Raw genomic sequence first — 9,630 nt, forward strand, 5'->3', positions numbered from 1 at the left:
CCTTGGATTCCAAAAGTTTTTTCTTCTCTGAAGATTTCCATGCTGGTTCTCCCAACGTGTTCCGAATATTTCCCAAAAATGTTTGGAAAACATTTTAGTCAAAACAGGGAAAAGAAACATTAGAAATGAATAGAAAATGTTTTCCGTCGTGTTCTGGAAAGTAGTTGTGTTTAGTGGACAACATTTTCTGATATATTAAAGAAACATTTTTACATTGTTTTCAGAACATATTCTGTTGCTACTGCAGAAAACATATTTAAGAAGTATCCTAAATATTTACCAGAAATATTTTTTAAAAATGTTTGGAAAACTTTTTATGAAGTACAGGAAATACATTTTAGAACGTTAGCAGGAAAATAATGTAAGGAAAATTTTCACAAATTGTACTAGAAACATTGTGTTGAATGTTGAGAGGGAAAACATTTTCGAAGTAATACTAAAAATGTTTTACATACATGATATAGGAAACACAATACGAAAAAGTATTCCATATATATTATAAATGTATTCCAAGAATTATAAATACGAAAATTAGAATGAGTAAAACAAAATGTTGCTAAATGGACAAGACAGTTTTATTTTCGTTTTATTGTTCTTATTTACTGCTCTTTTGACATAAAATTTGCCACATACATGTCTTTGCCGATTATACACATACTAACATTATAAGAAATACCGGGCAAATTTGTTATCAAATTATATTCCTACAACAACATATCTATAGACATGGGAATATTTTGGACATGAGTGTTCATGTAACCAGAATTCAGATATGTGTATAACTTTGGGAGGATCGTTCTCAGACAACCAAATAAAGATCCGAGAAAAGGTAATAGATCATAGCGGGTTCCATGCAAACTTTTCGGAGGACCAGGCCCCCTTCCTTGGCTATGGACATCTTTGACATTTTATTTTAGCTCCTTCTTGCCTCATACTAATAGGGCTGAATTTAAACGTTTCAAACCGTTTATTTCAGCGACTCCGAAAACCATGGATTTGACACAAATTTCAGTATTTTTGATTCTATATATGTCCCTGTGCCACCCAAAGAGTGATTCTGGGTTCGATGCACAGTTGAACTCGTGTGGTTCGGACTCCATAAGTTGTAGATCCACGTCTCATAGAGTTTGGCTGCTGAAACGGACGCTAACTCTACCAGTAGCAAACACAAGGATTTTTGTTTGGGGGCTGAAGACCTTTTTTGGGGGTTCAGATTCAGAGACGTTACTAGGGAGTGCATGGGGGAGCACGCCTACAAAACTTCGCTTCGCCCACCAAATATTTAAAATCACACACACACATCTATCTATCTATCTAACTATCTATATGTATATATATATATATATACATATACATATAGATAGTTAAATATACTGTATATATATATATATATATAATGAAGGGCATTTGCAAATGTGCCTCCCAGAAATCAAAGCTCTGGGTGCGTCCCTTTGCAGATTACCCAATAACTACAAAATTCCATTTTTTGTTCACTCAAGAACACAGTAAAATTTGCCTGCTGTTGGGCAAAAGAATATGGTTAGTTTTACTCGGGTACATTTTTGGCATCATAGTCAAGTTTATTTTATTTTTATTGTTACGGAAATGTATATCCTGACGCCATTTTGCTTTTTTTAAGAGAATCTACTTCTTTTTCATTTTTTTTCTATTTTCTACTTCTGGCCTTCTGCCGGAATGACAATAGAATACGATAAGAAAAAGAATTATTAAATAGCATATAAAGTTATTCAAGGCTTAATAGTCATTTATCTAAAATTTTCCTTGAGAGCTACTTAATAATTCTTTTACATTTTAAAGAAGATATTTATACTGTATAGTAACAGAAGAATAATCAAAGATCAATCACTCAGGAAATATACTAAATTTTAAGGTTTGTGAGTCACTCTTCAGTTGCATTTGGATATGTATTCTTCAACAATGTAATCTCGGTACTCTTTCTTACTATCTTTTTATTATTATCGGTGTGAAATTTACGGGGGCTTGAACCCTCCTAAATAAGACCTATTGACGCCAGTGAACTCTACATCACCTCACCTCATGAGATATTCTATTTTTGTATAATTTTTAAACCTCTTTTCTCTCTTTGAATCCCTTCCTCCTCCATTAGAACATGCACCATAAAATTCTAATGAACCTACGGTCTTGTCTAGACTATAGTCTCTTTGGTAAAGGGTAACATTCTTTTAATGTTATGGTGATATTCTTGTATAGACTAGGATTCAATCCTACGGAATCCAACCACCTAAAGGCAGGTGGATTTAAATTATAACCCAGATAGCACAGAAAAATTTTTAAAAATGTTTAAAAATTTGCAAAGGCAAACTAAAAAGTTTGCAAAAAATACTTGCCTTTTCAAATGAGAAAATTTGCCGAAAGTTCAATGCAAATAACGAAGTTGACGCTGGCTGAGTTTGCAGCAAAGTTGCCTCAGAAAATGAAAACATCTGCCAATACAAACGAAATGTTTGCGACTGCACAGCAAGAAAGTTTTCAAGGACTTTGCTGCAAATATTTTGTGCAAATTTTCTTTGACAAAATTTCCGAAAATGAGCTGATAAATTTGGTGAAAATATTAAAAGGTTTGCATCAACATTGCAGAAAGTGTTTTCACGATCGCAAGATCATGTTTGCTGTAAATGTATCAGGTAATGTTTGCTGCAAAATTATAAAGTGAAACCTAACTTTATGAAACATCAAAATTTTTATAATGTGGATCCGTAGATAATAAACTTACGAACGATAAACGCACAGACAAAGGATATCGCAATTTATCTACTTACTCAACGATCATATCCCTGTACTTACTCTCACACACATTCACAAAATAACGTCAGGCTGCCTGGGTCAATAAAACCATCTGATAAGAGACCAGTGAGTTTATTCTGGAGTCCTCTGGTGCATTGGTTTTTCTCGATTCTCACTTCCCGCTTGCTTTGTCACAGTTGATGTAGCGCAGTGAATTCTGGGTACGATTCGCGCGCACTCGGTAATATCATCACATATTTGCTTTCAGCAAGTTTTTCGAAACAAGTTTTTTTACAGAGTAGCAAACTGTTTGCGACGGCAAACTTTCAACGCTATATTTTCAAAAAAGATGCAAGTTAATTGCAGTGATGAATTTATTTTTACAAATCAGCGAAAATTTGCAGATCATATTGAAAGCTTTTAATAAATATTAAGAAATTTTGCCTTCGCAAACTTTCAGATTGTTTGCTCCACTAAACGAAGCAAAAATTTGCCGCAAGTATTCGTGCTATCTGGGAAGGAAGAGTCACTGAAATTATATAAATTAAGCTATATAAGCAGTGGCGGATCTAGAAGATAAAAACGGGGGGGGGGGGGCAGTCAGTACCCAGACTATGATAGGCATATATAAACTTTCAAAAATATAATAAATAATAGCTTAAATTATTTTGTCACTGGAAAAACTGAGGGGCTTGGCCCCCGGCTATGGCCTAGATCCGCCACTGGATATAAGTTAAGTTAGAGTTAGCAGTTGCTAAAGATATACTTCAAATTACCTTATAACCACCAAGTGAGAAAGCAGAACTTAATCTAGTTTCGTAAACTGCACGTAAGAATTGCTCGTGTGCAGGAGAAAAGAACTCAACTTCGCAATCCTCCTGAATACACTCTTAATTTACAGGAAAGGTAGTAATAGTATAATTCTGAAATCATTGAAGAGGCGATTGAGTTTTGAATGATATATTTCCCAATTGGTGAAAGAATTAGTAAGTCTATCGCAAGGAGATCATAGTTCGTTAATAGAGGAGGAGGAGGATGGGAATCGAGCTAAAGCTACTAGAAAGTGCTACAATAAGGAGAAAGAGTGACATTAAGTTCCTAGTATGATATTAAGCTCCTCTCACACTTACTAGGTTATCACTGTTATATGCAAGAATACAGCGCTTAGAGTGGCAGTGTTCCTTTGCAGTGTGCAAGCAAGGTTCAATAAAATGAACAAATATTGACTGCCTACATTGAGAGTCCTCTTGTCTATACCCTTGTTGTTCAGACAGCGCCGTGGTTTCTTAACTAACGTACATCGCACTACGCTCACTTAAGTTTGGTATGGTGTAATTTAGTTTAACGTCCCACGTTAGGCCGGGTAGGCTAAAGGAGACGTGGACTTACTGATTATACTGGAATCCGAACCACTTTGGTAGTTGAAATGCTCTCCCACCGCGAATCGAACCCGGTCGGGACTCCATGTGCCAAAGGCTTGCATGCTAGCCACTAGACCAGCGGTTAGGGCTACGCACACTTAAACAATCGTACACAGGCTTTTGATGTTACGAATGATCTCAGTTCGTAGCTTGGCTATGTAGTGTCCATTGTTCTTCCCTTCTAAAAACCGGTGGATTTCTCCCTCGTGTGGCGAACTAGATATTCTAATTCGTCCAGCATAAACGAATTCCCACATTCGGCACTTTCTTAATAAATAAAGAGAAACTTCAATATTAAAGAAATGTTTATCTTTTTCCTCTTGGGAGCGAAATATTCGGAAGCACTAAGACCCGATTTCCATTTATAATCAAAAGTCTACATAGCGAATTTCAGATTTCCAGCTTAAGCGAAAACTCACATTCACTAAATTCTAATGAAAATTTGTGAATTTTAACAATCAATGTTCTTTTACCCCTTAGAATCGGAATATTCTGAAATCCATAAAATAGTATTTCATTATTTTAAAGTGCAAGCGAATTTCATATCTCAAACTTAAGCGAACACTGATATTTGAAACATTCTGTTTAAGAAAAAGGGGCGAAAATTTAACATTGCGTTCACGCAAATAGACAAAGAATAAAGGACCAGCCGCTTTATTCACATCTTCTTCCATAACGGTTTGCATCGACGCACCGCACTATTTGTGTATTGGTTTGTGGTATTGGCCATAGCAATTATCATGGCTTTTCGATTTTTTTTCTCGCGTTGATTCGCTGTACGCAACTTTTGCGTTGAGACGACACAAACCACATGGAAATGTACCCCCAAGATCTCCAACTTAAGCAAATACAAATATTCGGCACTTTCTGATTAAACAAAGAGATATTGTGTATTAAGTTACACAATACATATTTGGGAACGAGCCAAACGTTAGTCACTGCTGAAGAGTGTAAAAGCGGAACGTTTATTGGAGCGGTGTCGCGAAAAGAAAATTTTAATTTCCTTTTTTAATACTTTTTTTCTTAATAGTGAGTCTTTTCTGTTCTCTGGTATCTCTGTTAGTCTTCCTCTCCAGCGAGGGTCACATGTGACATTTTCATTCGTTTATTGATTCGGGCACGTTAATTTTGATAAATAGAACTGTATTACGCTCTTTCAAGTCACGTTATTGGATCAAGTATGGAATCTCATTAGCCTAGCGGTGGACCAGGGCTGCTAATTACGGGGCAAAAGACACTAAATCTAATAGAGTAACCTCCCCCCCCCCCGTTCAGCCCATCTGGTTTGTGTCAATGAAATGAAAATGTTTACGTTTGCGATAAACGGCATGGAAATTATATTTAAATTGGATTTTCCATTTCTTGAAATGCGTTGCAATCACAAAGTTGCCAGAATCGGGACCAGAATGAAAATTTACTTGCGTGATCGCAGCTCCTATTTGCGATAATCATCCACATACACGTCACCAAATTTGCTTTGTGTTGCGGCCGCAAAAATGAGAAAGACGATATTTAATACGGATTTATTATCATTGTCTCAGGTTGAAGGCTTGATTTTTTTCTAGCCATTTCTGGATTTTTTAACTATTGGTTTTAGCCACTTTTCTTCGTTGAGTGTTGGCAATACTAATTGCGACGTTCATTTGTTTTTAGCCGCGCAAATACTCAGCACAGCACAGACAAAGGATCGGTTGCTTTGCTTAACCGAAGTCTAAGCTGGAAGTAGCTTACCTGATAGAGAAGTTTATTTTAATATATAAATATTTTTTTCTTCAACGTAAGTTATATATACGTTAAAACTTTGGCATATTACTTGTTTGCTAAAAAAAAGTATTAAATTATATATAATTCATATGAATTATAACATAATTGAAGCGCTTAGATGATAAACGTGTTCTGTTACATTTTTTGAAACGTTGCATTCTCGCGATTGATGCGTAATACATTATTTAGTGAATCCTAGTCTGAATGGAGATATTTGGAAATGATGGTGCTATGTTAACGGACAAAGTTGTGAAAGTCTATTTTTCCGTGATATTCAGTTTGTTACGTAACACCTTTATTCTCTAAGCTCTTCAATTAGCGTGTAGCTAATATCAAATTTCAACCTGTCTGTGTGCCAGTCGCCTTTTGAACCATATAGTGTAATTTTAAAAGTTTGGGTATAACTGACGAAGCGTCATACCAACTTTTTTAATTTACCGGAAAAATTAGTTGCGTTTGAATGGTAAGAAAAGTTCTAACCTACGTGCAGATTAATTATACGGTTTTATACAGAAATGCATGTGGATGGTCATATACCAGAGCAGTCTATCTACCTTTTTCAACAATTTTGAGTTAACGAATGCTTGTTAGATAAAAAAAAAAAAAAATACGCTTTTTCTTATGCCAGAATGAGCTAGGCAATATCAGCATTAATTTCAAAAGAAAAGGGCCACTGGCTCATTCTGGCATAAGAAAAAGAGCATTTTTTTTATGTAACAAGCATTCATGAACTCAAAATTGGTGAAAACAGTAGATAGACTACTTTGGCATATGACCATCCATATAGCCTACTTCTTTCTGCATTCACTTTCTGTACCTTCAGTAATCATTGAGGTGTCCACTTGCATTCCCGTTGCAGATTCACTTTAAGAGGTCTTGCACAAAATTACCAACCAACCTCTGCTTGGAAGCTACTGGAAAGAACGAATGCTAAGTAAGGGCAGGAAGGTAGTACGTAGAGAGCACATGCGTCAACGATGGTGGGTCGCGTAAGCGAGGATTGTCGAGAACCTGCTTTCACAATATAAAGACATCTTTTTGTTAGTCATTTGCTCGTTATATTTGTCGCACATAGGATTGTCCTTTATTAATCTACCACTACTTACCTTATGGGCGAATACGTGCATATCAGGTTCGACTTTCCTTAAGTTGACTGCCCTTATTACATGGTGAGTTTCAGTGGAAACCATATTTGTGTTTTCGAAACATACCGCATTCAAGATGTTCGGGAAATTACGCAAGATTTGATTAAACCTTGACCCATTTAATCCACAATTATCTGAGACCTTGACTTAATTTGTGAAATTTTGTATTTACTTTACCCAAACCCTAGAACTTGGTATTTTCTAACAACACAAGTGTTGTACCTACTAAACAGGCCCCCGCCGATACCTTCTCAAATCCTTTACATTGTTATTGTTGTAAAAAATATCAAGTATAAAATGTTTTCTGAGCTGTATCTGGCGTGATTGCTAAATGAACAAAGTAAAATACACTAAATAAAATACAACAAACACATCATGGAAAAAAGGAAAATTAGATAAAAGATTCTTTTCTTAAAAGAAATAAAGTTGTAAACTAAAAAATGGGAGCTTCCTACTTTTGAAATTCAAATGTAATTTTTATTTTTTTTTTTTTTAATTTAAACGCGAGGAGGCAAGTAAGAAAACCTGCGAGTCTAGCTCTTCTACAGTAGTTAGATTACAATTACCGTGATCAGCTATTTTCTCAGATATTGAAAGGTGTTTCCATCACTACTTATTAACAGGGTTGGCTGGTTTAAACCAGCTGGTTTTTTCAAAAAAACCAACTGGTTTAAACCAAAAAACGAAAATGTTCGTAAAAGTGTGTTTGTAAAATCTTGATGAACACACATTTGTGGGTTATCACGTTTCACTCCCGTATATTATTCGTATTATATTCAGACCTAAATTCCCCATTCATTACTCAAAAAGATTATACTACAAAAGCAACTTTTTTTTATGTAAGTTTATAAATGTTTTGTGATTTTTTTTTTGTAGTTATTGTTATGTAATTGCAATCAAAGAAACATTCTAAATATTGTTTTGTTTCAATGTTTACTATTGATAAAATACATCGAAATGCCGTACTTTTGTGTGTGTGGGTGGGTGGGGGAGGGTCATAGAGACCCCACGAGAGGCATTTAGTGAAATGAGAAGTATCTTTGATATCTATTTATGTATAAATGAGTCTGAGCCAAAGTGGACTCAAATAATTCGTATCTTTGTGATATGCAAATTAAGTCGTTGTATTTCTTGTAATTTGGACCGATAAAAGTCGTTGTTAACTAACTTGAATTAAATTAGTTCTTCTGTACTCCGTAGTACTTTGAAATTGTCCACATGTAATTCAGTATAATGGTTTCACTTGTGCAACTGTTTATCTTTTTGTCCTTCTGAAATGACTCTTGAGAGCTATATTAAGAAGCATGTAAAGAGCAGTACAACGTATTTTTATCAGGATTCCTTCGTGAGTGAGTCGGCAGATGTATCGCATTTGTGGCCAGTTAGTCCTGGTTCCGAGTTCAAATGGAGGACAATTTCTCTCGGATGTAACTCGAGAAGCAGTTTTTATTCCGCTTTAAGCTTATGTGACCCCTTCCAGCATAACCCGGCTGCTGCATAATAACATCAAGGCGAAACAAACTTATTTCTGTCCATATATGATATGAATATATAGAGCAAATTATTTAAACCAAATAAACCTGGTTTAAACCAAAAAACCTGGTTTAAACCAAAAAAAACCTGGTTTAAACAAAAAAAACGGTTTTTTTTGTTTTTTTAATAAAAACGATGGTTTTTGCCAACCCTGCTTATTAAATTATTAAGCCTTGAGCACACTGTCAGAAAAAAAGGATTTGAAAAGGTCCTTGCCTGAATTTATTGCTGATACTATTCCAGCATTCACTTAATCTGTAAAAGAAAAGCTTGGGGAGACTAGTGAGGATGGCTGGCTATCGAATTTTTAAAAATAGAATTACTTCAATAGTTGTTTCCAGCAAAATTTGAACCTAGGGTCGTACATATAGATGTAAATTCCAGTATTAATAAAAACTCGGTCAAGATATTGTGAAAAAACCTTGCAGATCAACTACCCTAAGAAAGGCTTTTCTCCCCTCGCACCAGGCAAATGTCAGACTGGAATTTATAGCCCACAAGTTGTCTCCTTTCCAATGCCTTGAACGAAGAACGTTATCCCTCTGACGTCATCAAGCCGCAGATGCCATAACAAACTATCATGATGGGAAATAAATACGCTTACGTCTTTCTCTGAAGTAATACTGGCAATTTACCATGTTCTTTGGAATTTCTTCGCTATTTCTCGATATCTTTGCTTTTACATTTCCATCAACGGAATTTACATAGCTATTGTTTCTTTTCCTTTAACCAATTCTGACAATTTCTTGGACATCGGGGAAATTGGAGAGCGACTCTTAGTTCGTCAATCAAATATTTTCGGAGAGACGCACTGAAATGATCAAAGATTGCTGTGACGCGCTCATGCGCTGCAAGACGCGCTCCTCACTTTCTTTTACTACCCCTCTAGTTAACAAATTTCCTTCAAATATTTCTTTTTATCTCAACGAAAACGAAACAACAAAGAAAAATATTTATTTATACACTTTTTTTTTTTTTGGCCAGTACGTTGCAGAAAAACT

Source organism: Thermobia domestica, chromosome 17 (assembly GCF_964235325.1).
Source record: "Thermobia domestica chromosome 17, izTheDome1.hap1.1, whole genome shotgun sequence".
In the NCBI taxonomy this organism is placed as follows: Eukaryota; Metazoa; Arthropoda; class Insecta; order Zygentoma; family Lepismatidae; genus Thermobia; species Thermobia domestica.